This window comes from Coturnix japonica, chromosome 4 (assembly GCF_001577835.2).
Source record: "Coturnix japonica isolate 7356 chromosome 4, Coturnix japonica 2.1, whole genome shotgun sequence".
Taxonomy (NCBI): domain Eukaryota; kingdom Metazoa; phylum Chordata; class Aves; order Galliformes; family Phasianidae; genus Coturnix; species Coturnix japonica.
The window spans coordinates 34,607,906-34,622,754 of record NC_029519.1 but is presented as its reverse complement, the minus strand read 5'-3'; the positions used below and the strand labels follow the sequence as shown (position 1 = coordinate 34,622,754).

Genomic DNA, 14,849 nt, shown 5'->3' with positions numbered 1-14,849 from the left:
CTAATTGGCTCCCCATGGAAGGGTTAATAGGAATCATCATACCTGTGTTAAAAAAAAAAAACTTAGAAAAAAAAGACAGATAAAGAAAACAGTGTAACATGAAATAATTCATATTGTCTCTGTAAATGAGGCAATAAATGCCTGGAACACGAAGCTAAGTCTGACTTCACAGCAGGGCCCAGTGCTTAATTGAAAGTCCTAACTAGACCCATTTATCAAAGAAATCACTCAGAGGGAAATTTAATTATCACAATTAATCTATATTTTTTTAGAAAGCCTCAGTAAAACACATGGAACATTTCTTTGGGAAGAACTCCGTCTCTATTTCTATGCCTCCAGCTTGAGCCTGGACTGCTGCAGAGGAGTGCTGCCATCACACCTGGAGGAGCAGATAGCAAAAAAGAGCAAGCCTATGTGGGTAGTTGTACAGTGATAATAATGAAAAATTGGTAGCTGTAAATACCCAAACAGTTATTTACAAGAAAAACTCACCTGTATGGAAGCCTTTGGTCTGCTGGGAACCGCTGAGGCAATCTCCACCAAGGAGCAATCTCCAAGAGATGCTGCCTTAGAGGTGGTCAGCCCTTAAATGAAGTCTAGAGGAGGTGGAGTCAAGTTTCGCCCCTTCCAGGAGCAGAGCTAAATTACTCTCACCTGTGCTCCCACAGCTGATCCAACACTTGCCTCAGCTGATTAATAGAGGTTCAGGCTGTGATTACCAATTTCCCATACAGTAGTGTGGCACTGGCCCTGCCTGTGTGAGGATGAAAGGCCTGAAAAAAGCATGCAGCTCTATGCCATGGTAAAAACCCCTCCAACTTTTTAGGACTTATGGACTTTAGTGTGCAGCTAGTGAAGTCAGGACCTTGCTCCTTCTCTTACAGACCGTGGAGCTCTAGCACTCACCTTGGATGCAAGGTGCAAGGAGCAGGTATTCCTGCAGTAGCTACAGTGGAGGGCAAAAGTGGGACAGGGAAAGTGGGACCGTGGATTTTCTTTCACCCAGTGTGAATTGCACAGCCCCACTCCTGCTCCTGTTCCCTTGGCTTAAAGGGAGTCTGTAATACATGCCCAGGTAGCACCATCTTGGAATCATAGAATCACCAACATTGGAAAAGCCCTCCAAGATCATCCAGTCCAACTATCCACTAAGCCATGTCCCTCGGTACAACATCTGTGTTTCCTGGACACCTCCAGGGATTGTGACTCCATGGGCAGCCTGTTCTCCTGACCACTCTTTCAAAGGAAGAAATTTTTCCTGATATCCAATCTGAAATCCTTCCCTTCTCTTCTTAGGAGTCAGGGAGCATCAGAAATGATGACCCTTCTTAACGCTTTTGTGCATGCTCTTTCCCCCTCTTCTTCAGTAGGAGAAGTTGTAGCTTGCTCTCCCAATATCACTGAAGCTGATTTCTGTGTTTTCTTCTGTGCTTCCTACATTATTCAGGTTATACCAATCACCAGATGGGAAGGAAACAACTCCAGAGCAGACTGAATTACTGTTTAATTGGGCATCCTGTGAAATAAACATTGTGACTTGGATAAGATTAAAGCATGAGTCACAAGTCGGGTGAATTTTCAAGTGCTGGAGAATGCACTGAGGGAACCAGACAGGGACAAGCAAGGAGAGAGCAACTCTGGACACAGTGGCTTGCTTTCCCAATGCTCAGATGAAAGCTCCAGGGGGCAGAATTGGGCAAAACAAACAGTAGTTCCTTTGTTAAGAAGAGTCACATCACCCAACAGATTTCCTTTAACATTCATTTACCTGCGCTGTGCCCATCTGTGAACACTCCTTGGCATTGCCCTGCTGTGCAGTCCAGCTTGGTTCTTAGATATTGGCACTTGGGAGCACTGTGAAGGACCCCACCAGCAGGGCCAACATCTCTGCACTCTGCATTTACATTTGACACTTTGTGGTACTTCTAGGCAGCAGTTTTACTGGAAGAAACAAGTGACAGACATAGAAGTGAAAACTACATTGTAGAACTTCATTAAAATAGGAATGCTAAAAGTGTAACTGTGACCATTCCCACCAGCCTCACTTGATTTACCTGCACAAACCTGGTGTTGCATTTAGGGACAGAGGCCCTTGCTCACCCAATTAAGCCTCCCCTCCTCCCCACCCCTTCATAAGCTTACCTAGGTTCAGAGGTCCTTGGGTTGCTTTCTCCTTCACCTCCCTCCCTGGCACAGCAGGAGCTGCCTGGGGTGGCAAGCTGTGATGGAGGGAGGATCCCCCTGTTCTGCACTGCACCTGAGCTGGAGGAGGTCACAGCTGGCAGCCATCTCCCAGCGGTGGCTGCACGGCAGGCAGCCTATGACGGTTCCCTGTGCTATCTGCTCCTCAGGTTATTTGTTGTGCCTCAGAAAATGCAAAGGTTGTTGGCTCGCCTTTTACCACCAGGTGGCCTAACTATTCCACCGTTCGTGAGGAATCAAGCCTCCATTAGAGAACAGCAGCTGGAACTTTTTAAGCTTTGCATATTTTTCTTACCAAGCCTCCACCTTCTCTCCTTCCCCCACATTCAGATGATTAAAAGTGAGCAGGGCTGCTCTTGTTTCTCAACCCAAACCTTTTCTCAAGGGAACGGAGAAGAATGGTGCCTCCAGCAGTCCATCCCTAGCTGTAGAGCCTGAGCTTAACCACTTCTGCTTACCTCTTAGTCTGAAAGTACTCTTGCCATAACAACGCCAATAACTGGCACTTTTCCTTGTGCCTCAGTAGCTGGACATTATTTCTTTGTTGCCTCAGATATGCCTGTGGTAACTGGTTTTGTGACCTCCCAGTTATGCGCCAGCCATGTAGGCAGGGCTTAGATCTGTCCCTGAAGAAGCACAGAATGGATTCTGTGGGCCAGAGCATTTAACTTAGTAAGAGGGAGTTGACTTTTAAAATTATAGTCATCTTGGAATGTGAGCAGTGCCCCCACTCTGTACATCCAGGGCAGCCATTTGGGCTGAAGGTGTTTACTCAGGTGTAAAGAAGAGTCAGCATTACAGCTCTCTCCATATTGTCACAGACTGACCTCCCATCTTTGGCTGATAGGAGCTGAATTTAATGATCTGAAAGGGGGAGGGAAGATAGATGCTCTCAGATGTTTGTCTCAGATTTCTTGGTGAGAGGGGTGGGGAAAACTCTAGCTGGCGTCTCAGCATTGTGAAGTGAGAGTTAACTACACTGACGCCGTCAGTGGTGTTACACACAAATGCCAGTGTTCAGAGGTCATCAGATGTCTTCTTAGGAAGAGAATAGTTTCAGGAGTAGTTTAGTTATTCCAAGTTCTATAACACTAATGGCTTAGTTTGGTATATTCTACCATCTCTATAATATCGGAAAGGTTTGGAAGATACCTTCGGAACAAATCTCAGCAACCAAAATGACCAACTGAGCTGGTTTATATGGTTATAAAACATCCCTGATTCATTTGTTTACTCATCTCCATAATAATGCATTTCTGTTTTGATGTGAGTGGGGACAGCGTACAATGATGGCAGGCACAAACATCACCTCAGAGCCCAGCAGTAGAAGCAACTTTCCCAAACGAGTTCAAATGAGCTCTTAAACCGGTGCCTGGCAATCCCAAATCAATGGCTGTAGCCTCTGAATGTATCATAATACAATTGCGGCACAAGAGGTAACTCCATCGGGGAGATTTTCCTAAAGGATGTGGTGATTGAACTTTCAAAAATACCAGTCATTTGGAGAGAATTTCAAGAGTCTTTAAATTACTTTGGTAAATGGATTTGTTATAAATAATGAATATGTGAAAATCGGTAGAGGCTTCCAGTTGCATCACAAAAATGTCATGAAGTAACACTGGCTATTTCAGCTGCTTTAACCTAGCCTTGGGCACTGAAGAGCCCGGTTCTGATCATTTGCAGGATAAGCAATCAAATTCAGGGTAACGAGACCTCAGCCAAGGCGTTACTCTGGATTTACACCTCTGCAGATAGAATCAGATGCTATCTGCTAGTCTATGCATCCTCTGAGAATAAAGTTAATTTTGAATTCTCGTATCATCTGCTTGCTTGTGCACTTATTTGCTAACTGTCTGACGGAGTGAGCTATTCTGGGTCAGTATGATTTAGGCATCCTTTATTACACAGTTTCCAATTCAGTACATTTTTTAATCAAGTCTAAATTGAAGTCAGGTTCAAGGTACGTATAAATATAATATATATTTAGGGCATACAGTGAAAATCCCCAAGTCTAATTTGGGATGTAACTATAGCAGCACAATATATAAATATATATTTAGAAAGGTTCTTTATTTTACAGAGAAGTGTTAAAATATTGTCACTTCTTAAAGACAAGCTAAGACCTATTTTCATATTTTCAAAATCACATTAGCTAAAAGCTTGTTAAGGAATAAATAGTCCAGAGGATAATTGAGACTTAGCTGGCTTAAGCATTAATGAATCAAAATCAGATGCCAGATCATTAATTAATTCTACAAATTATAATGTTGCCGTTACTGGCAAATACTTTAAGAACTAATACCAAGTAGCAAATTAAACTGCATAGTTTTCCTTCCCGCTGTGTATCTATTGCCAAAAATACAAACATTGTGGCTATTTCCGGTCCATTACTTACACTGTCTGTATTTTTAGAACTTGTGGAGGATTCTTAATTTTTAAAAACATTCACATTTATTTAACGTGCTATTTCTAGAACGCGCCTATCACAGACTGTGAGGACATTTCCATCAGTGCTGTAACCCACGGAAAGGGAAATGTAGCGAAAGTGACAGAAAAGTCAATTCAACACTTCCTGAGCCTCACAAAAATTCACACCCCTTCAAATCAGTCTCTTTGGCAAAAGGCAGAATAATGGATGGGTCTCGCAATGTGGCCTGAAGTGCAACCATCTCTAGACTCTGTCAGACCAATGGAAAATGGATTAGAGGAAGAGAGGCAAAAGGGAAGGTCCGTTGAGCATTTCTAGCCTCTTCTGATCCTACAACAAGGAGACTTTAACATAGTTAGAAAGTGACAAACTTTAAAGGCTCTTTTACAGAATGAGGGATCCATGTGGGCAGCTGGCTCCAATGGGTTACCACTGAGGCCAGAGCCTTACAAGAAGTAAAGACTCAATGGTTGTAAAGTGGTATAGCTTCACATGAAATAATGAGGTGATCTAATGGTACTCTAATCAGGATAAAGCTTTGGGGGCAAAATGACAGGTTTTGGACCCTTCCCTGAAAGCTCCCAGTATGTGAACTCTGTCTCATGCACTGGAACTTTTCTTGTTTTCCCATTGTGTGCCAGACTCCAGAGTTTCCAGATCTAGAATGAGCAGGTTCTTTTCAAGCATGTCCCTGGATGTTTAAACACACCTGAACACCATTCATAAGCCAGTGCACTGGATATTAGTGTAACGGTTTACTCACCTAAGCATCACCAACTAAGTTTCTCAGTGCAATCTCTTCTAGATGAGACTGAGTTGTCCTGAAGGATCCAACCAAGCCTGTCACACATGGCAGCCATGAAAGCACTGTGCCTGGAAGAGTGAGCTATGGAAGCACAGCCCATTTATCCTTATTCTAAATGATCCATTTTCCCCCCCATATTTATGGCACCTTCATTCCATTTTTTCCTGGTTTTAATTGGAAGAAAAAAAAAGTCAAAGTGGACCTGTTTTATTTTTTGGTAGGAATAACAGTAAGGCTTTCTGAAATAAAAATGTTCTTGCAGTTTCCCAAAACCAAACGCAGTTCAGTTTCCAGTTGGAATCAGAGACTTGTGAATCTTGTTAACGTGAGCTACATTTCAGCTGAAGAACAAGTAAGGTGCCACCGTACTTTCATTTTGTCTGTATTAAATTTTATCCCTCACTATCTGCCCACCGTCAATGGCAGACAAATCTTCGTTGCCAAAAGAAGCATATAATGTAGATCAGAGACTGCTAGCACCATGCTGATATTCTTTTATGATGGCTTCATATATATGCTGAATAGAGGAATTCTTGGTAATTTGTCATCCTTTGGGATCTCTGAGCAACCGAAAGGTGCTGACCTTTGCCATGCAATAAAAATGAAACTGGCAATAGGCAACCCTGTAGATAATAATGCATTCTAATATATCTACATTATCTACCCCCATGCTGAATTCATGGCTCTTTTCCATGTCTGGAGATGACAGATAACACCAAAGCTGTTTTATTACAACTTTTGGCTTCCTGCCAAAATTAGAGCATCTAAAAATAGATCCATAATTATGATCTGCCTCTGAAGTCGCTGTCTGGAACATGAGTCCAGAAGCTGCTGACAGCAGCCAACAGTGGGTACCCAGACAGAGCGACAGAACAAGCATGTAAGGATGGTCCTCCCCGAGGACTTTCCCCAGCCTGCAACAATTTGCAGCCCTCCAACTTCTTGAGAGATAAAACAGCCCTTATAGAAACTTTCTTTTATGAATTTGTCCACTCTTTTTGTTAAGTCTATATCAAGCCAAAAATATCACCAATATGGGTCGCTTCCATTTTTCATCTCTGATCAAGCCCTTCCCCACCGAATTGGTGGGAAGGTGACATATTTATTTTTTATGACTTAAAGCTGGAAAGGACTCTCTTTACAGGGCTGGATGGTCAAGTTTGTGGTGAAATAGCTGCTATAATTCTGCTTGGGTTTCCTATTATCACTAATGATTTGCTAGGGCACTTGAAGCCTGCAATGCAATCCCTTAAAAAGATTTTAAATCTAAACACATTGAAAAAACTGTTCATTCACTCAGCATGGATCATGTTCCTATTTTCTGACAGTACAGCCCTAATTCTTTTGACATTCTGAAGTTCGTCCCTGTGGGCAATTCATAATGCCACCATCATCAAGAACTACAGGCCCCAAATGGGAACTTGCACAGCGGTGCTGTGAAAGTGGGGAATGATCATCTGCATGAGACTGTCTTGCACTTTTGCTTTCGTTTCCATCTTTTGCCATCCATGGAAGTTAATTAATTACATCATTTAATAGAAACTTGGTGCCAAACAACCTCTGCTGGGTAAGGGAAGATAGCTGGAAGCAACTTTTTCATTTTCAATGGGAGTCCAGTGCTGGCAATGGCATTTGGGGGATAAGGAGGCAAAACAATCTTTTCTCCTTGCAAGCCAGATTTCTGTTGGCAAATAATTTATACTGACTGGCAAATGGTACCAGAATGGATGCTTATTTTTGTTTATTTGTTGTTGTCTTACAAGCTTTCATACCCTTTTGTTGAAATAATGTGTGTTGAGGTGATGTTTGTCTGTGATTTGATAGAATATATAAAAGCACAATGATGCTTATCCATGATGGCCTTATCACATAGTGCTGCATAATCAACAGACGCCTAAAGATCGGATGCTCTGGAAGAAACATAATAGATGAGGCATGATTTTAAACAAGAATAATTATGCCAATATAATGCCTCATACAGACTCTCTTATTTCCATGTAAATGTGTGTTTTTTGTCTTGAGTTGTGTAACCTTGGATGGTATTATCCTGGAATGAAAGCAACTGTATGTCAATTAAATTAAGTTCCTATAACAAAGTTATCTATAGCAATGCAAAAGGCAAAACTTTCCCAGTTGCCAAGCTGGCACTTGGCTCTTCAGGCTGAAGAATCTTCCATCCTTCATGGAAAGGCTGCAGTCCGCCATGCTGATGAATTTGCCACAGCCCTGACACTCCATACACTCCTGGTTTTATGCCCAAATGCCCCTAATCCATTTTCACCAGATAGTGTTTATATTACAAGTTCACTGGCACGCACCTTCAGTGAGCTAGGGAGCACTCCTCACTCCATTGCTATTTATGCTGAGGGATGACAGAAGAAGAAAGCAGAAGGCAATACAGAATACTCAAAGAGCTTTTTTAGATGAACCATTTGTGGAATATTATAAATCACAGCAGAAGCACCATGCTTTGCTCACCTGATTTTATGAATGCCTTCCTAGAAAGTGTGACATGACGGGGAGATCCCGCCCTTCAGAAGTTAATGGGAAGCATTACAAGGGCAGGATTTTTGTCTGTCGATATCCTGTTCCCATCCTCCTCTCCTACACTCAAACAGGAGACAAGGAATTGTACTGCTGTTATTTCAGCTGTCATTTCAAAGGAGTAAGACTGGCTTAATTCCCTATCTCCAGGTCAGTTAATTGGTTGGCGGTCATAAAGGATAACAATTTTCATTGTTCAATTTAGACATAGGCTAGTATAAAATAGTTTGAATTTTCTCAGAACATGATCTGTCTCTTGGATGAAGAAGCATAAAAGCTTCTTTTAATGGGAAGTCATGGCTGGGATTGAGAAATCTCAGCACCCAAAGTCACTGAAATAAAATTTCTCTGTGTAGCCAAATGCAATACCCGTTGTTCTTTGTAAGAATTGTGAGCAATGCTAGGTGCATTTTATCCATGTCAGCTTTTGGAACAGAAGATAAGCTCCTGGTTAGAGACTGTTAAAGCAGAGCCTGGAAAAACTGAGAAATAGATTGTGCTAATTGGTTGTGGCTAAGAGCAATATCTGTCTTTAGGATCTATCATTTCTTCAGGATTCTGCAGAGCTTTATAGCTCCAGCAGACACTGTAACCACCATAGACCAAAAATGCATGTTCTGTCATCTTAATAAACATTTTCTGGGGAAATATCCGACCTGTTTACAGAAATTGAGTAGGTGGGGAGTTTGTCCATGCTGGCACAGGATACATACCTTAAAAGCAGTTGGCTGTTTTGTCTTATGACTACACCCAAACCTCCTGAAGTCCATCACCTGGCACTCTGAAAGGCCAAGCTGTTTTTTGTAGCACCAATCTGTTGGTCATCTGACTGTGGGGGTATGAATGTGCTGACCAATGGACCCAAAAGAGGCAAAGAGGTGGAACAGAAAGCCATGGAAGGGGATGCTTTTTTGCTTTCAGAAGTTTTCAGAAGCTGTAATTACTGGCAGAGGCTCAGAAAATGCATGACCAGCCAAGAGATGCAGTGATTCTGCAGATTCAGCACTTTTCCGAAGTATCTTTTTGTCAAAAGTTTTTCTGTAGCAACTTCAACAGATTCTTGTTCAGTTCAACAGATTCAGTTGAGGGTCAGAATTTTTCACAGTGAAGACATTAATGCGGTATCAGCATAAGGTGTTTTATGGTTTGGTTGTTGGTCTTTATAACCTATACAACCTTTTCAGTTTGGATATTAGGAAGAATTTCTTCCCCAGAAGAGTGGTCAGGTGCTGGAACAGGTTGCTCAAGGAGGTGGTGAAGTTACAGTACCTGGAGGTGTTCAGGAAACATGCACATGTGATATTTAGGGACATGGGTAATGGGGGAATATTGGTGGCAGGTGGACAGTTGGACTGGATGATCTTGGAGGTCTCTTCCTACCTTAATGATTCTATGAATCAGCAAAACTAACCTCATCCAACTCCAGTATAAGACACATTCCAATATAAGACATATTCTGAGTATTAATGTATGTTGTCTGGAAACAGGTTTAGTTTTATGGATAAGAGCCACTGGAAATGGGGCATTAACTTCTCTCCAGATGCTGTGCCTGTGTTAGATACCACAGCCATCAGCAGACCACTGTCTGGCATGGATTAGATTCTAGACTGAAGAAGCCTGACTCCATCTTTCTGTCCCTTCTCTATCCAAACTGTTACTATTCAAGCAGCATCCTGAGCTTGTCCATCTTGTTACTTGATGAAGCCCTTCGGAGAGTGCTGCATTTGAACATGCTCTGTTAGACCTGGCTTACTCAGCCCCCTCTGTAAGCTGCTGGTGTGTGTCTGCACCTTCAGTGAGACGAAGCAACACAAATAGTGCTGCTCCTGTTAAGCCCAGCTGAACTGATCCACCTTTTCTCATCTGGTCCTTTAACCAGCTTCTCTTTCTTCTTCCAAATTCTTTTCTCATCCACATTTACCAGTCTAGTATTTTGAATTTTTATGCAGTCTGCTTTCATTTACTGTTAAAAATGCATCTCTGGTATCAGGCACATCATTTTTAAGCCTCCATCGTGCCAAGAGAGTTAGCAAAGCATCAGTTTTTCACTTCAGTTCCCAACCCATATGTTTTCAAGTAGCACCAGGGAAACATTTTTTAAAGGACAGACTCTAGAGATGTCTTCTAATATCATCAGCAATGATAATCAAAAGCTGCTTCTGTAGAAGCCTGCGGGATTATCAGTCTCTCAAAAGGAAATTCAGCAACTTTTCTTGCAGTAACATTTATTCTCCACTCTTCCACCTCTAGCTATCATTCACCTCGAGGTGCTGACACCCGGGACATCTCCATTTCCATAGGTGCCACCTATTTACATGTCAGGAGAGACCCATGATCTGGGGCCACAGCCCTTCCTGACTTTTCAAGGGAAATGTAACTGAAATGCTAATAGCAGCTCATCGTAGTTGATAGATTCTCCAAGTTATGCCTCATTTGCAGTTGCAAGACACACTTCAGAGGAAGTTTTTTTTTTTTTTCTTTCTTCTCAAATTTAGACATCATTTCAGCTATTCATGACATCCGTGCTAGGTCTGAGACTCCTCCACTAAGAAATGTGTTCCATTTTTCAAGCTATTTTGACTAACTCTGCTCAGGCCCAGAGCTAATGCAATATGTTCCTGACCTGTGCCTGCTGGTGTGCTGGATGTTTAGGAATATCCACCTAGCGGTCCTCCTACCTGCACATCTTCCTGCTGGTGATCTCTTTGTTACAGAGGGTAACATCAGCAGAGAGCAGAGGCAGGGTGAAGCAAATCTCCTGAAAAAAATTCATCCAAACATTTTCCAGGATTGCTTTATCACCAGCAATATCATTGTTTGCCACTCTTCCATTCCTCAGACATCTTCAGACTTTCCAGCCCCACTGGGAGCAGCTAAATATCACCTTGGCTGAGGGGCAAATGGAGCTGCAGAGCCCAGCAGTGCCCCACTGGTGCCTGCCACAGGATGCTGTGTCCTTGCCTTGTGCCTACCTCTTCTGGTGTGAGCTCCTGAGCAAAACACATCAGCCACGGGAATTCCTGTAAGGATGAGAATATGACAAAAAGAGCAATAAATGACCTCTGTAAGACCTGTTGGCTGCCCTTCCTCCCCTCAAGTGGCTGGAAGACCAGCCTGCAGTTGCCTTTAGCACCCTGAAGAGAGTGTGGGCAATGCCTGGGGCAGGTGCTGGTTAAGGCAGGAGAGCAGGATCTGATCACAGCCCTGGACTGGGCACACGTGTGGAACTGGAACAGGAGAAATTGAAATGGAAATGAAGTGCCCTGGCAATAAATTTCCCAGCAGCCTAATTTTCCCAGCAATGACACCCTGGGCAGAGCCTGTGTGGCCCAGAAAGGAGCGGGTTTTAAATTTTCTAAAATTCCCTAATCCGCTTTATCAGCCGCCTCTCCCAAAACTGCCGCTGCTCCCTGAGAGATTTAAAGCCGCCGTGGCTCCTCCAAGGCCTTTTCCTGATTATGATGTTTATTCTCATCCAGTCAAGACAGAGCAACATTAGCATGTGATTTACCGTGCATGGCCAATCGCAGATACCAGCACTCAACATCTGAAATTCAAGCAGCAGCTTCTTGCAGTAAAGTGGTCAGGATCAATCCGAAGATAAGAAGGACAGCCCTTCCTCTTTAGAAGGCAGTGGGGGTTCATATTCGAGGTCTGTCAGTCTTATCCTGCTGAGCACAATGCTCTGCATCGCTCCTAGGAATCAGTGTGAGCAATGACAGCCGCGCAGTATTAATACGTGCCCTGGTGCTGGCTTTAATTCCATTCTTTTGTTTAGATTTTTTTTGCTTGCAACCATCCGCTTCTCCTCTCGGGTTTCAAGCCTTTGTATATATCTGTCAAGCAGGCTGTGCATTCAGGACAGGTTTTCATGCCAAGGCATTCTTTTACCTAATGAAAACAAGTGAATAAAACATAAGAGAAGTTCCTTTAAATTAAAAATAGAGAAACAAAACTGAAGAAAGCCAATAGCTGAAGGAGAACATCTATTTTCCCAGAAAAAATTCCTGCTGAATGGATGAATCTTTATATATTTCTTCTAATTTAGGAAGATGCTTATAATTATACCCTAATTAAATAAGGAGAAAGGATCACACGTGGCAGCAGAGAAATACATGCATGCATGATGAGTCAAGAAAATCCAAGTAAACTTCTGATAGCAAGACACATCCATGCAGAGTAGTGACTTTCCAAAACTGAAATTTTCTCCCAAGGGCCCCCAGTTTGTATTATTAATGCCATTTTTCTTAGCCTGCATTTTCACTTCCATCTGAGTGGGGGAGAAAAAAAAAAGGCAAAAACTCCAGGAAGCTAGAAAGGACTGAGCCATCTCTAAGCCATGAGCATCAGGTGCTTTCAAGCAACCTCCAAAGGTCAGCATGAGTGGCGCTCCTGGTGCAGCTCTGTGCCACAGGGCTCAGAGCTGAGATGCAGCTAACCTGGGGCCTCCAGTCCCTTTTTGTAGCAGCTGGGGAGATTTAAGCCCTGGTGAGGCTGCCTGCTAGGAGCTGATGTATGCCTGTGCTGAAGACTTGTGGGGAGTAGAGCCGTGAGGGTCACTCCAGTCGGTCCTTCTGCATGTGCACAGATGTGCTGCCATACCCTTAATGTTTGTTGCCGACTGGCTGTCCCTCTTCTCTATTTAACATGAATATCCTGTAATTGGAGTGTTGAGGTGCTCGCTGCCATCCTGAAGCAGGAGGATACGCAGGAGGATCCAGAAGAAATCCATCTTTTCTGTAACGAATGTGTGCAGTTCAGGCCAGATAGGGCTGTTCAGATGTTTTATTCCTCCTTTTCATCTCCTTTGTGGAGGCTTTGGTGATACTAGAACACAGAGACTTCCTTTTAGGGCTTCAGACCCATCAAAGATGTGCCAGGTGCACTATGTGGGCAGGCTTTTTTTGATGCTTCTCCAAAATTTCCTCCGTATCATGTCGTATGGGAGCCTGGGGGCTGCTTTGGTTGGCTCTGAGAGGGATACAAAGAACCCATAAGCAGGCGGTTGCTGTGATGCTAACTCCTTCTTCAAGCTCTTTTTATGGCACTGGGCAGTAATTGCCACTGACTGTAAGCCATACGGCCTCTGGCATTTCCCTGCTGTTTGAAGATCTATAAATGAGATCTGTGGTACCCAAAGGCCCTGGGCTTTTTTGCCCCCAAGCTGCTGCTAGTGAAGGTTAGGATCCCTAAAGGTGCAATAGAGAACAGAAAAAGCCATCTATGCTAGCTGTCAGAAGAGAGGGGGCCAAGTCTGCCCATCACAGCACACCCACCTCAATTCATCACCTCGGGTATCATCCTGATATTGATGTTTCCCCAGTGCTCCTCAGTTTCTGGGTGCATGCCCCCCTGCCCTGTTTATTCACCTTGCTAGTTGTCCCTTCCCCATAATCTAAAAAGGTACCTGTGGGTAGGGTTGTCCACATGGCAGGCTTCCCGCTCCTCCTGCGGAGAATGCCATTTCCTCACTGACGAGCAACAGGAGATTTTAATGTTGTTTTGTTCTCTTCCCGAGAAAGATCTGAAAGTGAATGCATCACACATCTGTCCCACTGCTAAAGCTATCGATCAAACGCATAAAGATTGGATGCTTGCAGAGATCTGGAGAGCTCTGCATCTGTTTTCTAGGATCACACTTCCTTTCTTCTCAAATGCAAGATTTGCAATTCTTATCTGGGAACCCATTTTAGTATCTAATATTACTGGAGTCAAGATTAACACTTGGAATAACAGTTAGTATTGACCTCTTCCCTGTAGCTGTTTTGATCAGGCCTTTCAGGATTGTTTAACACTCATCACTGGCTACATGTGATTTCCTGCTTCTATTTATATAAATCGGACTTTTATGTACAAAGAGAAAGCTCCATAATAGATCATAGTTGGAGTGATATTCCGGACCTACCTGAACAAATACAGGAGTCATTTGTAGCCAGAAAGGCAAGTTAAGATCAGAATGTATATATTTTTGATACATAACTAAATAAGATTTCCCATGGACTTGAACAAACCATTTCTAAATGCGCATTTCAGTAGGGAGCAGGCAGACTGGATGGCCTGACTCTTAGTCTGGAGTATTTTACATCTTCTATTCATCTATTCACTTATTCACACCAAGAATTGCTTAGGAAAGAATACTAGATAAAAAAAAAAAAAAAAAAAAGTACTTCCCTGGAAAGCAAGATTTAAAAAATGGGTCCCACGAAAGTGATTCTCTGTAGATGTTCCAGAACATACTAAGCTAGCAATGTCTAGGATAAAAAATATAGCATTGATAGAAACCCTTCTTTGCAACTTTGTCCAGGATTAGCTGTCCTTATGCATTTACCTGATGCTGGTAGCCAATGTGAAGCATGACCCCAGCCTGCCTGAAATTCTAATAACAGCCTGGAAGATCAGCTGACAAAATAACAAAGGGCTGGAGAACAGTGTGAGGCCTTCTCATATTTCCCTTGTACCTTGCTGTAAGTCCTCACTCTTCCTGCTTCACATCCAAGCTGCCCGCAGGAATGGGTCGCATGTAAGCAGTGCTGGGTCAGACCATCTTATGTGTCATTACATCTCAGTGCCAGTGAGCAGGACCTGCTGGGTGAATGGTGAGCCTCCAGCAAACACGCTGCTAATTCCAAAGTATTTCAGTCCATTTTGGGGAGCCAAGGGAATACCGATTTCTGATTGTGCTTACCTCTTAGAGAGAATCAGGCAATTCTCAGTGGCAGCTTTCCATTTCAATGGATGCTGAAAGAAATCTGTTTGGGGAATTGCCTTTCCTTATTTGTGCAAAAATCCTTTTATGCCATTAAGATGCTTTGCAAAAGGAAACAAGATCCAAGGGCTTGTTGAGGCACGGTCTGCACTACCCAGTAGAGT

General features: G+C 43.0%; 1 long non-coding RNA gene across 1 annotated transcript; it reads right to left on the bottom strand.

Annotated features, from left to right (window-relative positions):
- Nucleotides 1-646: 646 nt before the first annotated feature.
- LOC107313317 lies at nt 647-13,605 on the bottom strand. The gene is made up of 4 exons (XR_001554919.2): nt 13,387-13,605; nt 11,491-11,870; nt 2,143-10,999; nt 647-1,941 (listed from the first exon to the last, which is right to left on the bottom strand). It is a non-coding gene; the product is annotated as an uncharacterized LOC107313317 (long non-coding RNA).
- Between the last annotated feature and the right edge of the window lie 1,244 nt (nt 13,606-14,849).